We start from the raw sequence: 20,077 nt of genomic DNA, 5'->3' as shown, positions 1-20,077 counted from the left end.
ATGGAGAAGCCCCAAAAGATTAAAAAGCAAAAATGAATCTGCCACTCCCTACTATAAATGGGAAGGATATAGCATGAGTGCCCTGAGAATAAAAGCCTATTAGTTCTATAGGCCTCCTAAGTAATGGGAAGAGGTGGACCTGATTAGGATAAAGAAGTCCTTGATAAGAGTGGGCTGACTAGGTGTTCATTTTAAAAATCTTTTTGCTGATCTGAATCGTGTAAAATTAAAGGTCTAGATTAGATCATCTCAAAGGATTCTTTCCTCTCCGTTTTCCTTTCCTTTTTTCTTTTCTTTTCCTTAAACCTACTGCACTCTGAAGCCCATGGATTGGGCAATACTAGGCCCTGCTCAAGCTCCACTTAAGGGCTGTTTTCTGGACCCTCATGGCTTCAGAGTGATTATCAGTAGTAACTATTGCTGTTTCCCTCCCAGCCTGATGTAGTTAATTTTCTTTGCCTCATTAAAGGGACCATCCCCTGATTACTTCTTAAACAGGCCTATTCCCTGAATGGGCATTACCTCACCCTGAGTATCTGAATAGACCTTGATCTAAAGGAGCCCAGGTCTCCCATTGTACTTTGTGCCATCTCCAGTCATCCTGATGAATATCTGGTCACTGGATTCAGATGGTTCTGGAGGAGAAGTTAGGCTGGTGACCTTGCACAGCCCTGCTTCAGTCAAAACAAAGTCAAGTGAAAGTCATGTCATCATTTCTCTGATGGCATGGTCTTCTTCAGCAATGAAGGACAAACAACAAGAAGTTGTAGAATTAAAAATTTCAAAGACAACAAGAACAAAATTGTACATTTACCTTTGTCAAGAGGGATGGCACCCTAATCTGTTATAAAAAAATGGAAAATAACATATTGTGGTGGAAAATACACTGGATTGGGGATCAAAAGACCTGAGTTCAAATATAATTTGGACTGAGTATACATTATTTAACTTTTCTTTTTAACATATTTTAGCATTTTTTTTCCCAATTACATGTAAACATGATTTTACATTGATTTTTTTTTAATTTTAAGTTTCTAATTCTCTCCTTTCCTTCCTCCTCGCACCACACATCGAGAAGATAAGCAATTTGGTATAGGTTATATATATGAAGTAATGCAAACTACATTCTACAACATTAGCCATGTTGTAGAAAAAAAAAGAAAAAGAAAAATTTTTTAAAAGTTTGCTTTGATCTATATTCAGTCTCCATCAGTTCTTTCTCTGGATGTGGACAGCATTTTCCATCATGAGTCCTTTGTAACTGTCTTCAGTCATTGTATTACTGAGAATACCTAAGTCATCCAAATTGATCATCATTGTTGTTACTGTGTGTAATGTTCTCCTGACTCTGTTCACTTCATTTTGCAGTAATTCACATAAGTCTTTCCAGGTTTTTCTGAAATCATCCTGCTCATCATTTCATATACTATAATAGTATTCCATCACAATTATATACTACAAGTTGTTCAGCCGTTCCCCAGTTGATGGACATCCCTCCAATTTCCAATTATTTACCACTACAAAAAGAGCTAATATAAATATTTTTGTACACATAGGTTCTTTATCTTTTTTTAATCTCTCAGGGATATACACCCAGTAGTGATATTGCAGGATCAAAGTACATGCAATTTGATTGTCATTTTGGCATAGTTCCAAATTGTTCTCCAGAATGATTGGGTCAGTTCACAACTCCAACAACAATGTGATCGTGTCCCAATTTTTCCACATCATCAACATTTGTCATTTTCCTTTTCTTATTAACCTTATTGAATCCTTATGATTTCTTTTCCCCATGTACCTTTTTATGCTCGTCTTGAGTCTTGCATTTGAAAGTAAATTTCCTATTTAGCTCTGGTCTTTTCATCAATAATGTGTAAGAGTCCTCTTTTTTTCCCTGAAGGATTTTATTTTTTTCCCCTGAAGAATTATACTCAGTTTTGCTAGGTAAGTGGTTCTTGGTGGTAATCCTAGCTCCATTGCTCTCTGGAATATCATATTGTAAACCCTCCAGTCCTTTAATGTAGAAGCTGCTAAATCTTGTGTTATCCTGACTGTGACTCCATGATATTTGAATTGTTTCTTCCTAGCTGCTTGCAATGTTTTCTCCTTGACCTGAGAGTTCTGGAATTTGGCTATAATATTCTTGGGAGTTTGGGGGATCTCTTCCAAGAGGTAATTGATAGATTTTTTCAGTTTCTATTTTACCCTCTGGTTCTAGGATATCAGGGCACTTTTCCTTCATAATTTCTTGAAATATTATGTGTAGGCTTTTTTTTATCATGGCTTTTAGGTTGTCCAAAAATTCTCAAATTATCTTTCCTTGAACTATTTTCCAGATCACTTTTTTTCTAATGAGACATTCCACATTTTCTTATATCTTTTATTCTTTTGATTTTTCTTTATTGTTTCTTGATGTCTCATGAAGTTTCCATTTTGTCCAATCCTAATTTTTAAGAACTTTTCTTCAATGAGATTTTGTAATTCCTTTTCTAAATGGAAATGAGTTCTTCTCTTCAGTGAATTTTTATATCTATTTTTCCACTTGTCTAATTCTGCTTTTTAATGAGCTCTTCAGTGGAGGGGCATTTTTTAACTCTAGAGTGTAGCCTTGAAGCCATATGTGGTCTTCTAGGTCATTGGGTGGGGCTTTTATACTGAGTCCAAGTTTTACAGAAAAATATTTTATTGAGGAGATTTTTTTCTGTGAAATTAGGATCCAGTCAAAGAGCTATACTTGAGGACCTGGAGGGTCACATATGGCCTCAAAGCTACAGGTTCCCCACCTTTGAATTAGGCTATGAGTAGCCTCTGCATTATTTACAGCTTGGGCAAGATATGGAGACCTAGTCTTAATTTTTTTTAAGAAAGACTTGAAACTGTTAAGAGAGAAATATCTCCTTTCTGATTTCATGTGGTAAGTAACTACCACAAAATATATCTACCACAACACAGAAATTATAGAGGTAAAAACCTAGGTTTTATTATAGTTAAGAATAAATCTCAGGCTGAAAAATAAACCTAAACTAAGATTAAGTTTCTAATAAGACCTCTTACAAACAAAATTACATCAGTGTGACAGATAAATAATTCTTTTACCTATTTCAGTCTTGTACATTTATCTTGTCATAAAAATTTTTTAAAAGACAGATTTATAATCTCACAATTCCTTCAATGTCATAAAAGTTGAGCAGACTTTGTTAAGCAAAGTCATAATCTCATACATTGCCCTAAAGAAAAAATCTATTTAATCAGACTCTATAGATAAACTTAGCCAGGTTACAAATTAAATTACATTTAGAAGGCTCACAACAGGCTAACTGAAAAGGAAGATTTACATGTCAACAAAAGAGCCAAGAAAAACTGGCATCAGGGAAATCCTATTGCTTTGTGGAGCTTATATTCTCCTTTGTTTTTTATTAGAAAAATGTCAAACAGTCTTCCCTTGATAGTATTATTCTATAAATCAGGTTTTTGTCAGATCACGTTAACATTAATAGAAGAAATGCATTTAGTTAATCAAATAATAAAAATAAAAGGAAACCAAATTTCACATGAATCCCTTATATTTTGATCATAAAAAGTTCTGCAATATCTTTTTTTTCTAATTTATTAATGATTTCATTTTATTTTAAAATTTATTTCATTAATAATATTATTAATATATTTTCCTCCGTAAATTTTAGAATAGACCTCATTTTCAGGGTAGTTCTAGAGGAGTTTTCCTCCTCATAGTTCCACTTCCCAAGAATTTATTTACATAGTTGCTTAGTTTAGAAAGTTGAAATAGTGACCACAAATTCAGAAAACTAAAATTAAAAATATTAAGGTCTTTCATACTTGTATCTTACTATAATAACTGAGATGTCTGAGTACCGAAACAATTAAATTCATCATTTAAAATTTTTTTTACAGTTCACACACCCTAGTTATAGAAATTTGTTAAGAAAAGAAGATGCAGGGACATAGTTATATCAATATCAAGATTGTCTTTTCAAGGCACAGACTGACCTGACATGAGCATAATAGGGTAAAGCTTCCTTAGCTTTGTTTGATCCCAGGTGAAACATAGTTAACTTTTTGGAATAGCCAATCATTAAGAAAAGGTCCATACTACATATAAAATATCATAGTGAAGTTCAGAGTTTACCAGTTAAGAAAATTTCCTATTCAGAAAAGAAATAGCACAATGAGGAAATAAGTCAAGAGAATTCTATGATCACATCTACAAAGCCATTCTTTCAACCTTCTCAGGCATAAATATCTACCTGTAGCAGTTCTCAGATCACTTTCCCTTTGAGTAGCATATGGCATTTCCCTTGAATGGTGGATTATTGACTTAATAATAATTCTGACAATCATACCTGAAATCAAACCTCAGAGAAATATCAAAATACAGTCCCAAGGGATTTTTACCTCAAACAGCAAATTTCACTAATCATAGCTTAGGATGAGATTCAGTTACTATGTTTTTAATGTTGTTGCAATAATGGTTAACAATAAGCATATACAAGTTCTTATATTATTCATTCTTTCCAATATAAATCCATCCTAAAGCAGAAATCAAACTATTAGAACTGAAGAAAATAAACAGTGAATAATTATAATTAGTCAAAATTCAAAAACCCACTGGTTAATTTAAGCTCATGCTAACAGATATATGTATCTTAAGGCAAAAATAAAATCTTTAAAAATAGAAAAAACAATATCTTTACATCTTTGGTCTGGTGGCTTAAAGATGTAACTTCAATATAAAATGATCCACATACAATTTTATAATTTTCATAAGCAATGGCTAAACCATTTATTAGATAAAAATCTTTATATCAAACTTATAAGCTACCTTATTTCATCCATGATAAGTGTTAGTTTCTCACTAAATCACTTCATTACTTTAGAGTTTCACAACATACTGTCAGAGAGGCCAATAAGGTTGTACATACCTAATGAATAGAAGGCTCCAAGGAGCCTGGTATATTCTCAAAGAACTTCACAGATTAAAAAAAAAAGTCTGGTATTTTTTCGAAACAGTAAGTTATTGTTATTATCCATTCTGATGCAAAATATACACATAAAATATCTAACAGTTTTTAAACATTGTGACAAGATTCTCTAAAATCTCAATTTATAATCAAACAGCATCTAGATTTAAAAAGTTAAGTTTTTAAGGTGACAATTATATTATTCTCTAAATATCATCTTTCAAATTCACAGAATTTTTAATACAATGATTTTTCAAAATCACAATGGAAGAATAAAGTGTAACAATAGCACAAGCAAAATTATGGATTTTTAAAATATAAAAAACTTTATTGCCAGACAAATAATTGCCAGTCAAATAATTGCCAGTCAGTTCATATGAATGCATTTCTGAATTATTTTAAATATAAAATCATTCCATCCATCTATAAATTTGGCATTTTATAGTATACTACATCATTATATTTCTCCAGCTACTTAACTGTCTATATGCGTGTGTGAAAAGTGTTGTGTAACTGTGTTCACATAGTTCCTATGTGTGTCTTTGAAGTATTTTATACTATCTGCAGTTATTTTAAATGGAATTTCTCTTTATATATTGTCCTGCAATTTTACTGGTAATATGTAGACATATTAGTGACTTCGGTGGGTTTGTTTGATACCCTGCAACTAAAGTTGTTCATTATTTCAACAAGTTTTTTGGACACTTTCTAGGATTCTCTAAGAACACCATAGTATCTACCACTTATAAATTTCCTCATTGCTTATGCCTATCCCTTCAGTTTTTTTTCTTGTCATATTGATATGGCTTGTATCTCTAGCACAATATTGTATAGTAATAGTGATAGCAGACATCTTTGCTTCTGCTCTAATCTTACTGAAAAGCCTTCTCATTTATTCCCATTAGATACTGTTTGTTCTTGTTTTTAGATACATACAGATTACTGTTTTAAGAAAAGCTCCATTGATTCCTGTTTTACATTGTTTTTTTAACAGGAATGACTTGTATTTTGTCAAAAGCTATCTCTACATCTATGAATATAATCATATGGTTTTTGTTCTTTTATTATTAATATAGTTGATTGTTCTTAAAAATTTCCTACTCGAACCAATCCTGTATTTCTCATATAACGCCCACTTGGTCAGAATTCATGATCTTTGTGATATATTTTTCAAATCCTTTCTACTATTTCATTTAAAATTTTTAGATCAATAATCATTGCAGAAATTGATCAATCATTTTCTTTTTCTATTTTTGTTGTCTCAGGTTTAGGTATCAAAACTATATTTGTGTCATAGAAGTAAATTGGTAGATTCCCTCTTTATCTTTTTTCCAAAGAGTTTTTATGAAATTAGAATTAATTATTCTTTAAAAGTTTGGTATAATTTGCTTACAAATCCATCTGGTTCTGGGATGGTTTTTCTTAGAGAGCTCATTTGTTCAATTTATTCACTTCCTTTTTCTAAGATAGGATTGTTTAAGTATTCTATTTCCTGTTCTATTAATCTGGACAAATTGTATCTTTGCAGATATTTGTCAATTTCATTTAGGTTGTCGGTTTAATCAACAAATAATTAGGCAAAATAGCTCCTAATAATTGCTTTAATTTTATCATCATTAGTAGTATATTAAATCTTTTCATTCTTGACACTGTTAATTTGATTTTCTTCTTTCTTTTTTTTAATTCAAGTTAGCCAATGCTTTATCCATTTTATTGGCTTATTCATAAACCAGTTCCTAGTTTTATTTATTAGTTCAGCTGTTTCTTTTCTTACTTTTGATTTTGTTCATCTCTCCTTTGATTTTTCAAATTTCTATTTTGGTATTTAATTGGGTATTTTTAATTTGTTCTTTTTCTAGTTTTTTTTTTAATTTACATACACAATTTGTTGATCTACTCTTTTTCCTTTTCTGATGCTAGCTTTTTTAGATATTTTCATCTAAGTATTGCTTTGTTTTCATCCCACAAATTTAAATTATCTCATTGTCGTTATTTTCAATATGATATTTTCTATGTTTCTAAGTTTCTATGATTTGTTCTTTGACTCACTCATCCTTTAGGATTGGATTATTTAGTTTCCAAATAATTTTTAATCTATGCTTCAAAGGTCCTCCATTGAGTATAATTTTATTTCATTTTGATCAAAAAAAGGTCCATTTAATATTTCTGCTATTTTGCATTGGTTTGTGAGATTTTTAATGCCCTAATGTATGGTCAGTTTTTGTGAAAGTGCCATGTACAGTTGAGAAAAAGACATATTCCTTTCTATCCTATTTCATTTTATCCAAAGATCTTTTATATATCTAACTTCTTTTATTCTATTCATCTCCTAACTTCTTTCTTATCTATGTTTATATATATAGATCTGAGAGAGATAAATTAATGTCCTAGTATAGTTTCACTCTCTATTTTTTCTTGTAATTCATTTGAGTTTTTCTTCAAGAATTTGGATGCTATGTCATATGCATATGTATGTTCAGTATTGATATTACTTGATTATCTATGATATCTTTTAGTAAAATATAGTTGCCCTGAATAACTCTTTTAAGGTTTATTATTGCTTTTGCTTTGTCTGAGATGATGATTGTTGCCCTGCCATGTTTGTTTCAGCTGAAGCACAGTGATTCTGCCCCAACTCCTTATTTAAACTCATTGTGTTTCTTTGTGTTTCAAGTGTATCTCTTAGAAACAACATACTGTTGGATTCTGATTTCTATCATTCTGCTATCCATTTCCATTTTATGAGTGAGTTCATCCCATTTATAACTATGATTTTTCTGTGTATTTCCTTCCAACCTTATCTCTTCCATTCAACCTTCCTTTTTTAAACCCTGTCCCCTCCTCAAAAATTAGCTTAACTTTTGATCACTTCCTCTCTTAATCTACCTTCTCACTTATTATCATCATTCCCCTTTCTCCTAGCCCCTTCCCCTCCTACTTCTCTGTTGCATAAGACAAATTTCTATACCCAACTCTGGGTGTGTGTATTTCCTTCTTTGAATCAGTTCAGATGACAGTGAGGTTCAAGCATTGTCTGGTCCCCTCCTTTCATTCTCTCTCCATTGTAAAAACTCTTCCTTTGGTACCTCTTTTATTTTAGATTATTTTCCTCCATTATTCCTCTCCCTTATCCCTTACCCTGGTGCTTCCCGCTTTCTCACTCTTCCATTCTATTTTTGAGATTATTTCAATGTAATAAACTAACACCTATACCATCTGTCTGTATAAATTCTCTCAAATTGCCCTAAAAAAGTTCTTAGGAGTTACAGGTATCACTTTCCCATACATAAATGTAAGTAGTTTAACTTTATTAAGTCCCTTATTCTTTCTCTCTCATACTTGCCTTTTTACACTTCTCTTTGAGTCTTGTGTTTCAATATCAAATATTCTATTCAACTCTGGTTTCTTGGACTTTTTGACCATGAATGCTTGAAAGGTCTTTATTTCATTAAATATCCATTTTTTCCATGGTAGGATTATATTCACTTTTGCTGAGTAGGTAATTCTTAGTTGAAATTCTAGCTCCTTTGCCTTCTGGAATATCATATTCCAATCTCACCTCTACTTCATAGTGATAAATGCTAAATCTTGTATGATCCTGACTGTGATTCTATTTCTTTATGATTGGTTTCAGTATTTTCTCTTTGACTAGGAAGCTCTAGAATTTGACAGTGATATTCCTGGGAGTTTTCATTCTGGGATCTTTTCAGGAGATGATTGGTGAATTCTTTCCATTTCTATTTTACCCTCTGGATCTAAGGTATCAGGGCATTTTCCTTTATGATTCCTTTAAATATTATGTCTAGTCTAATACATTATCTCTCCTCAATCTATTTTTCAGGTTAATTATTTTTTTGATAAGATATTTCATATTTTCTTCTTTTTTTCATTCTTTTGACTTTATTTTCTTGATATCTCACAGTCATTAGCTTCTTGATCAATTCTAAATTTGAAGAAGTTATTTTCTTCAGTGAGGTTTTATACCTCTTTTATTAAGTTATTGATTCTCTTTTTTATAATTTTCTTACATTTCTCTCATTTCTTTTCCCAATTTTTCCTTGACCACTCTGGTTTTTAAAAAAAAAAATTTTTTTTTTTTTGCTTTTCTATATTTCTCTCTTTGACTCTTCTGGGAATTCTTGTCAGGCTTGTGTCCAATATGCTTTTTTTCTTTAAGGCTTTGATTGTAGATGTTTTCAAATAATTGTCTTCTGAGTTTGTGTCTTGAGTTTTCCTGTCTCGAAAGAAACTTTTAAAAGATTGCGCTCTTTTATTATTTTCTGCTCATTTTTCACGTTTATTTCTTTACTTTTGACCTCATATTATAGATGGGTTCTATTCATCTGTAGGTGGGGAGCTGGGAGTTAGGGCAGGTAGAATGATTATTCTGAGTTCTGTGACTAGATGTGGGGTTTTTGGTACTTCAAAGGCAGTGTGATCCAGGAAAAGTTCTGGTCACTCTCTTTCTGGTCTATATTCTGGTCTTTACCCAGGTAGGGTCTCTGATCTTTCTCAACTGCAGACTGAAAGGGTTTCTCTCTGCTCTGGAACTGTGATTCAAAGCCAGGTAATCAGTGAAGAACATGCCAGATATCACCCAGTCCTGGCCCAGTGCTAGCACAGCAGTCCTCTGTAGTATCTTTCTGGCTGAGTGTGTAGTTCTCTTAATACTTTTGGTGCCAGCACAGATGTTGCTACCATTTTCAGGCTCTACACCCATTGCTATTTCCTCTAACCCACTTCCAGCCTGTCCCTTTCCCAGCTGCCACTTCCTCACCCCCTGCATTGTCCATATGAAGACCTCTCTTTGGTCTTCTGAAGCTATCTTGGGCTGGAAAATGAGATTCTGTGATTTTTTTTTTCTTATGGTTATTATGCTCAGGGTTTGATTTCAGGTACTTGTAAAAGATGTTGAGAGAACTGGGTTGAGAGAACTCACAAAAATATTCAATTCCCATCATCATCTTCCACGGTATTGCTTTTTTACAGCTAATATTTTCTTGGTTTGCCATATGGCAGTGAGATATGGAATACAATTGGCTCTGAAGAATTAAACATGAGTATCACAAAAAGGGCAGTGGAAAAACACACACAGTGAATGTGAGTAAACAATAATACAAAATGAGTGAGGAATTTCAAGGCAGAGCAGCAATAAAAGATGTCATCAAGGAATCTATTGATCATAAGAGAAGACAGAAGAGTCATGTGGAATTACTATGGCAAGTGGCCATCCAGGATGCTACATTGGAATCTTCACAATGTTAGGAGAAAGCAAGGAAAATTGTTAGCTGGTTGGATTGAACCCCATGACAAACTTGTGGGAGGACATGGATAAGTCACATAGGATGGGCATGCATAGATGGACTGAGAACTGCGTTATTAAAGGAATTCCCAAATCAATGAGATCACAAATATGTTTGATTATTTTTATCATTACTATTATTTTATATAGTTTTCTATATATATAGTCTACATATTTACTTATAACATATACATTTAGATATAATATATATTTATATAGTCTTATATAGATAGTCTTCTATACATGGTAGCTAAAACCCAGTGACTAGCTGATGTTCAAAAGTGAGCAACATTCTTATGGATGCAGACTATGAAAGCCATTCTGTTCCCAGTCTTATGATTTCTTGGTTTATTCATCAAATAAGGGTTGCTAGTCTCTTTTTTTTAAAAAAAAAAAAAAGTCTTATTTTTATTGTTATCTTTTGTTTTACTATTACTTTATTTTCCAAATATATACTTAACCACTCTTTCTCTGCCATTTCTTATAATAAAGTTTTTTTTAGTTTTGAAAAACAGATTGACAAAACCTGTAAATGAATCAGTCATGTATATCAATATATGCAATATTTTATATCCATGGTCCCCCACTTTTTTAAAGAAAGGAAAGAGATACATTTTCTTGACTTTCTCTGAGGTTATTTGTTATTATAACTACAGATCATTCAGTTATGTTTTTGTCCAAAGTGTACCTGGACCTGTGTTATTATGGGGAAATTCTCTGAGCCAAAGTTACATACCTTGCATTTTCCCTGATATTCTAAGCATTGTGAGAACATAAATCAGTTTGGAAGTTATTCATGATAATAATTTGGGGAACTAATTCTTTCAATCAGTCAGTATCTATAAGTGCTAGTTATACTTATATTTTTCCGTGTCTTTAATGCTCCAAATTACATTGTAAGCTTGCTAAATTCCTTTGTTTGGAAATGATTTAGCTTTTTACTAGCCATAACATTCCTTTCTACCACCTACTTCCCACTGGGAACCACAAAAAGGAAACAAAACTCTATAGTTATATCCAAACTGGTATCCTGTCTTTGGGGTCTTGCCATCAGTATATCCTCCATATTCCAATCTGTTGCCCGTATAATATTGTTGATATAGTAAGCAGCTAGTGGAATCGTGGATAGAGGGTTGGACTTGGAAACAAGATGATCTGAGTTAGAATCCACATTCAGACAGTTACTGGCTCTGTGATCCTAGGCAGCCAGTTTACCTCTGATTGGCCTCAGTTTCTTCATCTCTAAGACAGGGATGATAATGGTACTTACTTTACAAGGTTGTTATAAAGATTAAATGATAATAACATATGTAAATGTATTGCAAACCTTAACATACTATATAAATGCTTTGATGGTGATGATGACGACGACGATGATGATGATGTACCTGTCTGGTTATATCATTCCTGAGCAAAAACTTTTAGCGACTCCCTGTTGCCTACTAAAAAAACATGCAAACCACCTTAAAGCCTAGAAGGCCTCTACAGTTTGACTCTAACCTAACTATCCAACCTTGATATTTTGATAATCAAATTATCTTAATTTTCCCCTTCCTTAACTCAATGATTCAATCACACTGAATTGTTCACCATTCCAACATCCCAATATACTCTCTCCCAGTTCTAGGTATTTCTATATACCATCCCCTTCATCCAAAATGTACAATTCCATATATCAACTTGACAATATCCTTCTCTGCCTTCAAGGCCCCATTCATATATCTTCTGGTCCATGAAACTTTCCCTGATGCCCAACTTGGCAAGATCACTTCTCCCTTGATTCTATCATGTCACTCTAATCTTTCCTATGCATTTGATCACATTCTAATTCATATTCCTGTATATTTAACTGTATGCAGGTTTTATCATCCCCTACTGCGTCTTAATCTCCTTGAAGGAAGGAAATATATTTTTTCTTCAAATTCTTTCTAGCACCTAGCACTACTTTGCAGCACAAAAGAATAATAAATGTTTAATAAATGTTTGTTAAATTCTTGAATTTGATGGTCCTGGATGAATTGCTAATAGAATTCTGAAGCTAGTGCAATTCACAATATTGTGACAGTTAGCTCTTTTTCAAAGACATCATCTCTGTCATTTAAACCTCAAGGTAATTCAATAATTCTTGTCTTTTGATTCTAACAGAGGTTTAAGGAAATTGCAAAGACCAATGCTCCAGCATTTTGACACAACTTAGACAATTTCCTGTGAGATTTAGGGACTGATGGCTTAGAGAATCATTTATCTGATCTACTACAGAATATGTATTTAAGTACTTAAATCCTTTCAAGTAATGAATACAATCTCAATATCTCTATTGCTAGGGAGTAGGTAAATCATTTACTCCAGACAAGGAGAAATGAAAATAAACAATATTGGTTACTGGCTTTGTGACTTTTTACAAGTTAGGCCTCAGTTTTCTCATCTGTGAAATAAGGGGACTGAACTAGTTAGTTCCAAGAGCTCATCTAGCTATAACTACCATGATTTCATTTTACTAACAACAGCCCTCCTTGAGGAGAGGGAACGTAGGCTAATAAAAGATAAAAGTGTAATAAGTTTGAAGTAGTTATTTGTAAAACTATATTGAATAATTTTGAGTAACACACTTTAATCTCTTCTTCTTCATCAACCCAACAAACAGCATTGACTTCTCCCTTTTCTAAAATCAACTCAATATTGATGAAAGACCAATTAATCCAAAGGCAGCAGGGTATCATGACTTCCTATCTATTCTCATAGACTGTTAGAGCTGAAAGGGGCCTTTGAGGTAATTTAATACAACTGCTTTATCTTAGAGATGAGAAAACTGAGGCCTAAATGGAAGTGACCTACCCAAGGTCACAGAGCTAAACAGTGGCAGAGGATAGACTCAAATTCAGATCTTTTGACTCATTGTCCAGGGTTCCTTCCATTATCATGGTTTCAGTAAATATATTATCCATCTACCATCTGTAAGACAATCAATCATATTCACAAAATTCTTACTCCAAATAGCAACAAACTCTAAAATACTGAAAAACTTCCTAAATGACTCTATAATAATTCAAAAGTTTAGAAACCAAGTGGATGAAAAATACCTTTTGTCCATGCTTGTTCAATACCTTCTGTCCATACTTATCCAATTGTATGGACAACTTAGAGAATTTATTATATATCTGAGAAAATGATGCTGACAGTTAATGAACTGGTCATAGAATTAAGCAGAGGAAAAAAAGAATTGACAGGATTGCTTTTGGGAAATTGTTCAGGGCTCTTAATGACCTCAAGAATCTCCCTAATCAATAGTATATATTTTTAACATCAATATCCTTCCAGTTACATTGTATAATTATGAGTCATAAAATACTATAGTCTTGAAAGAAATGAAGTTATGGGTCAACCAAGGGCAATGGAGGAGTAGGGGCAAGTTTTAATACATTGCAAATGAGGAATTTTTCAGTAGATGTAGAAAAACATTATAGACTATTCATGCAATAATTGCAAGGAACAACTGATAGACTGTGTACTTTATTGGTATGTCAAGAGAAGGCAAGATACGTTCCCAGCATATTGTCTGCCTCACTCCTACCCCATGCTACATTTGTGGGAAGAAATGAATGAGAGTTGCATGAGATGGGCAGGCACACATTTTGATATTCACAAAAGACCCATAACAACAACAGCATAGTTCCATTGTACTATTGGGGAATTCCCAAGGCATTGCATTAAACTCTGTGGGGAATTTAAACCTTAGAATGTGATGTACCCTCTATCTCAAGGGACTGACTAGATAGTAAGGTATATAAGATAAGTACAAATAGCTGCTATGTAACAAAAATGAAGATGGAAAGTCCAAAAAAAGAGGCACAACAAGGAGCTAAGCCATTCATTCCTCATCAAGTAAGGATAGTGAGAATTAACGGAAAGAGTGATAAACTTGGACTCAGGAAATCAAATTCAGATCTTGCATCTGAGAATTACCAACTATGTGACTATAAACAAGAAACTTAACCTCTCTGAACTTCACTTTCCTTAGCTATAAAACCAGGATGGCACTCTTAGTAACTATCTCACAGGCCTATTATGAGGGCCAAATAAGAATATAAATAAAATACTTTGCTAACCATAAGGAAACTTATGATGTCAGCTATTATGGTTATTAAAATCTTGACAACAAAAAAGGAAAATGAATAGCTTAAATAAAGGTTTTTCCCATAATGCTCTCTTACCAAAAAGGCAACTTTTATAAAAATACTCACTTGGACTGTGTCTGTTATAAACCTGAACTTGTCAGTAGTGTGATTCAGTTTTTCCAGTGCTCAAGAAGACAAATTAACATTTAAATCTCTTGTAACAGAATCCTATCTGTGCTGCAAAGTCATCGTTGGGCAAAGGTGTGGATGAGACGAGGCCTGGATTTCTATCCAGGGAGGATATGGTTGGGGGATAACAGAAGTGGGAGAAAAATATACTTCTGATTAGGCCTTACGTAATCTTTATAATAGTTTATAGAATCACATATACCAACCTATTGAGGATACTTATGAGGAATACTTAATCTGATAGAAAAGTAGCATCTTCTTTATGAATGTGCATTAGTTCAAGTAAGGTAGTTTTGCTTTCAATTACAATCATCTGTTGAAAATGCGTTTTTATGAGTTGCCTCTTGAATACAGAGAAAAAACAGATGTACACTTAGTCTCAAATCACAAAGGAGCCCAACATACACTTCTAAAGCCTCATAAAGTATCTGGGATTTCATATACACACATTTAAAATAAATTAGTTTGCTCTGTGTATTAATAATTAATGCACAACTAAAGTCCATAAATAAGGATATTTATCTCTTCAATCTAATACAGTCCCAATCTTCTCTCTCTTCCTCCCTCTTTCCCTCCCTCCTTTCTCTCTCTCTCTCTCTGTCTCTCTCTCTCTCTCTCTCTCTCTCTCTCTCTCTCTCTCTCTCTCTCTCTCTCTCTCTCTCACACACACACACACACATATATGTGTGTGTACATATATATTCATATTATGACTATACCTTTATTTTTAACACTTTAAAAGAGTTAAAATTGATTTAGTCTTACTGACAAGGTCAACTGATTTGACCTCAGGTGCAAATATATACAGTACTATCCTCAGAAGAAAGAGAGAATTGACAGGACAGGGAAATTGCTGACCTAAATCCAAAACTCTTAACCCTCGCAGGGAACAGCAATGGTCAGTACTCATGCAGCATGTTTTAGTCTATTGAATTGCAAGTATCTTATAGACATTAATTCAACTGCAGCTGGAGACACATCTGATATCATAAAGGACATCTTAATAGCTTTGGAATACACTCTCACAATGGTTGAGGAGTCTTTTTTTTCCTGGATATTTTAAAGGAAATAATATAGCTGTTTGTTTTCTGAAATTAATAATCAGTGCAATCTCCCCAGCAGTGTGGAAAAACTATCAAATTTGGAGTGAGAGGACCTGAGTCTGAATGACAGCTCTGCCACTGGCAATCATGCACGTTGGAAAAGTTCATTCTCTTTTGCAGATCTCCTATGTAAAATGAGATGGCTAGACTCTGTAGTCATTTCCAGCTCTAAGTCTAAATCTATAATTCCTTGAGAATATGGACCACATTTTAGCTTTCTTCACATTCCCAGTACTTAGCATGGTGTCTTACATGCCATTGTTGCTTAGTGTTTTTTGATTTAAACATGAAAATGACTTCTCAAAGTCCCTTGAAATGTACAGGGTAACTAAGACACGGTAGACCTGAGATTGGAAAGAATAGGAAAAAAGAATTGTATAGGAAGATAATAGCAGGGAATAATGTAGGTACAGGCTAAAGGAAATTAATCAATTTAGCTGCCATTTATTACAACAGAAGAAGGAAAGTGATTCTTGTCCTTTGACAAATAGTAGTACAGATCAGCCATAATTCAAGGTTGGCACCTTCTTTGAAATTTATTGTTTTAAAGAGTTGCCTAGATTACTAAGTGGTTAAATTATTTGCCCAGGGTCACACAGCCAGTATGTGTCAGAGTTGCGACTTGAACCCAGGTCTTGATAGCTCCAAGTGCAGTTATTATGCAATGCTGACCCTATGTGCATTACATGTAACTTATTTTATGAATTTTTTCTGGACAAAAAAAAATTCATCTTAATGTTAGTTTCTACTTAATTCACTCCAAAGTGCTTGAAAACTCTTCATATTGCTAAGTCCAAATTTAGGGCCATGGAACTACTTTTGTTTTTAGGGTATACCTTTGTTTTGTTTTGTCTTCCATTAGAATACTATAATTGGTGGAATAGTTTTATTCATTTTCTGACCTGTCCTAAATTGGATTTCATAGCTTCAGGGTTTATAAGGAGTTCTGTCCACCCAAGAATCACCAAAAACCAAGGGCTAGAGAGAAATTTGTGAGTCAGTTGCCACCATTTGGCTTGCTAACATAGAATATCTGCTTCTAAATCCAGCCTTTAAAATAAACATAATAACTATATAACAAGTGTTAGGATAACAAACTCAATTATTATATTTTTGTAATGAAATTTTACTACCATGAATGCATTCCTAGAAATTAAGCCACAGCAATGTTAATTTCATAGAATCTCAGAGTAGGAAGGGACACTTCTGAAAACCTCTACTGCAACCTGTCCTTGAACATCAAATCTAAAGCAACAGAACAAACACAAGTTATTGATCAGGGCAAAATAGAAATAGGTATTGGACTTATGATTTTGGTGATATCAGTAACTCCTGAATGGACCTTCTCTGCAATTTATAATCTTAGAAAATTTCCCAGGGCATTGAGAAGTTAAGTGACATTCCCAGGATCACATAACTATACGTTTCAGAGGTGAGACTTGAACCTAGGTCTTCTAGAATCCAGGACCAACTTACTATTCATTAAGTCAAATAAGCTCTCAGAGGTAAGATACCAAGAGAAACAGACAGAATGAGATAAGGCACAAAAGCAGGAAAACTAGGATATAAATACCCAAAGAGTTTGGAAAAGTAAAAACTAAAAACTTGTCATGTGACAGAGATGTTAATCTATAGCCATTTTTTTTAAAGAGTGCTGGTAGAGTGAGAGCATCCTGAATGAAGTGCAACATAGGAAATCCAAGTCTTGGCACACATCCCCAGTCTGTACGACAGTCTCTGCTTTGAGTTATCAAATGCCTTAATTTCTCAGAAGATGGATAAGTCACGATCATTTTTCCACCTCACATTCCAGCATCTATGGCATATTGCTTTTGTTTTAGGAAATTATTCTCTCCACAGTGGTTTGTGTGGTTAGGATGCATGAAACAAGAAGAAATACAGAAGTAATTATTCCAATAAGAAATACAGAGCTTAGCTACAGCTCAATCTCCTCTCTCCCCAACTTCAAAGTATGCTCACAAAATCAAGGTGGGAAGGGACAGGAAAGTGGGTTGTTTTTTGATTTTCTCATTGAATGATTTAAACAGACAAGCAGTGAGGAGAATACTTATTTGTATATGTTGAACAAAATTCACTATAATTACATCCCGCCAAAAAAAAAAATTACTGTATGGATGAATCATCTGCATGAATATGGAAATGATTGTAATATGATAGAACACTCTTTTAATAATAGCTTACAATGTAATGAGATTTTACCTCAATAAGGTAACCTCACACTTATCTTCATTTGGATCTTCTACTTTGAATATTATCTAAGGCAAACTTAAATTCTCCAGCCAACTCCCCTCTTGTATATGTCACGGCCATCTCTTTCTACCTACACGTATTGCCTAGGCTGTATTTAGGGACTGATGACTAATTTAATGTTATCTTAAGAAAAATACAGTTACAAAAACAAACCTATCCAAAAAAGGCATGATAACTTCTTAAACAAAATAACAACAATTTAGCATCACCCTTTCTTTGGTATTATTCACACCTCTTCTCTCCTAGAGCATACAAACACATTATACTCTAATGGAAGACAGCTAGATTTAATGACATGGATACAAAAATAGGTCAAAAGCATGAAATATAATGTATCAGAGTCCTACAAAACAGGAATAATAAGATCTGTAATGCCTACCTAACAAGGATTTTGTGAGGAAACCTTAAAGTATTATTCAAATATGGGTTATTATTGCTACATTATATTTTCGCTATATCTCAACTTTCTATTTAATTTTTTTCCCCAATGTTCTCTGGATCTCCCAATATTTCCCCATTGCAGAGAGCCATTCTTTTTGACAAAAAAAAATTTTAAAAAGGAGGAGCAGTTCAGTAAAATTAACCAACACATGAACTAAGAGTCTTACAATACATACAGTGTTTCACATCCATTCCCCACTCCCACTCTTCTATCTCTGCAAAGAAGAAAAAGAGGTGATTTCCCATGTCTGTTCTTCAGGGTCATGCATGATGATTAAAATTGTGTGTGTTTAGTTCCAATTTTCAGTTACTATTTTTTTGCTTTATATTATGTAGTCATTTTATATGGTTTTCCCAGCTCTGATAACTTCACTTTGTATCAATTCATTTAATTCTTCCCATGCTTGTGTTCTTTATATATATCCCTTTTTTATGGAACATAATACTCTATTACGTTCACAGTTTCTTTAGTCATTCTCCAATCCATGGGCATCTACTTTTTCCCAGTACTGTTACCATTGCTGCTGTTGTTGTTTTTGCTACAACAAAAAGTGTCGCTCAAATAAACTGGTGCGTGTGGAAACCATCCCTGAACTCCTTGGACTATATACTTAGCAGTGGGATCTCTGAGTCAAAAGCTATAGAATTTTAGTCACTTTCTTAGCCTAGTTCCAATTTATACAATTGTCTTCATTTGAGGAGTTAAGAGGTTTCTACTTACAGTCTCTATGAAACATTCTCTGAAGTCCATAATCAATCTTGCCAATGATTGGTCCATTTCTGGATAGAAGCACATTTAGCCTCCCACCACTAATGAGCTATCTCTTTAGCCTTCTAAACTTTACCCAATGTCTTTTCCTAAAGCCATTAACATCTTGATCTTGACCCAAAGAACTTTCCATCTCATTGATCCTTAAAGCAGAAGGAATTTTATTCCATTTTGTTTCAACCTCACTTTAGTATTGGATAAAAATCTTCAAAGACAACCAAGTTCTCAGATTGAACTGAGCAGAGATTTTTTTTGTGTGCCTCAACTCAGAAAGGTAGCCCATTTGACATTTTTGCTTCAGCTGAACTTATTAAAAAACAATTCACCAATTCCTGCTTCCCTGTTTTAAATGAGTTGCTTGTAAAACTCAGCTGGGTCAATTTATTCCTCAATATTCAATCCAAATTTCATACCAATTAGGCTCATTTCCAGCACATTTTAAACAGATATCTTAATTGTAGCTGCATTCATCTTACTCAAAGAACACAAGTCCCCAGGCTTTTAATAGACATGCTCTAAACAAAATGGTAGGTGAGCACCCCTTTCCATGCCTCACATCAGTGGGGGAAAAAACTATTTCTTCAAAGATTCATTTGCAGGTCACAAAGAACATTCTTCATCCCTGGGTCTAACACTATAAGTGTGAACTTAGATTTTCACTGTCAGATAATTGGACAGATACCACTTCATACTAATATTAACTGAAGAAAAACGTCCTTCTCTGTCTCATTAATTAGTTTATTGGGGAGCAGGAATAATTTTTAAGACTCATAGATGCCTTTGGTTTGTCCTATTGTTGGTGAAGTGCTGGTTTAAAAAATGAACAGAAATTACTCTGTTTCGTTGTTTTTTTTTTCATTTAGCTGCTCTACTTTTATATGGTAGGGCAAATATACAGAACTCTACTG

Source organism: Notamacropus eugenii, chromosome 5 (genome assembly GCF_028372415.1).
Source record: "Notamacropus eugenii isolate mMacEug1 chromosome 5, mMacEug1.pri_v2, whole genome shotgun sequence".
In the NCBI taxonomy this organism is placed as follows: domain Eukaryota; kingdom Metazoa; phylum Chordata; class Mammalia; order Diprotodontia; family Macropodidae; genus Notamacropus; species Notamacropus eugenii.
The sequence above is the reverse complement of the archived record's forward strand: the minus strand, read 5'-3'. Positions refer to the sequence as shown.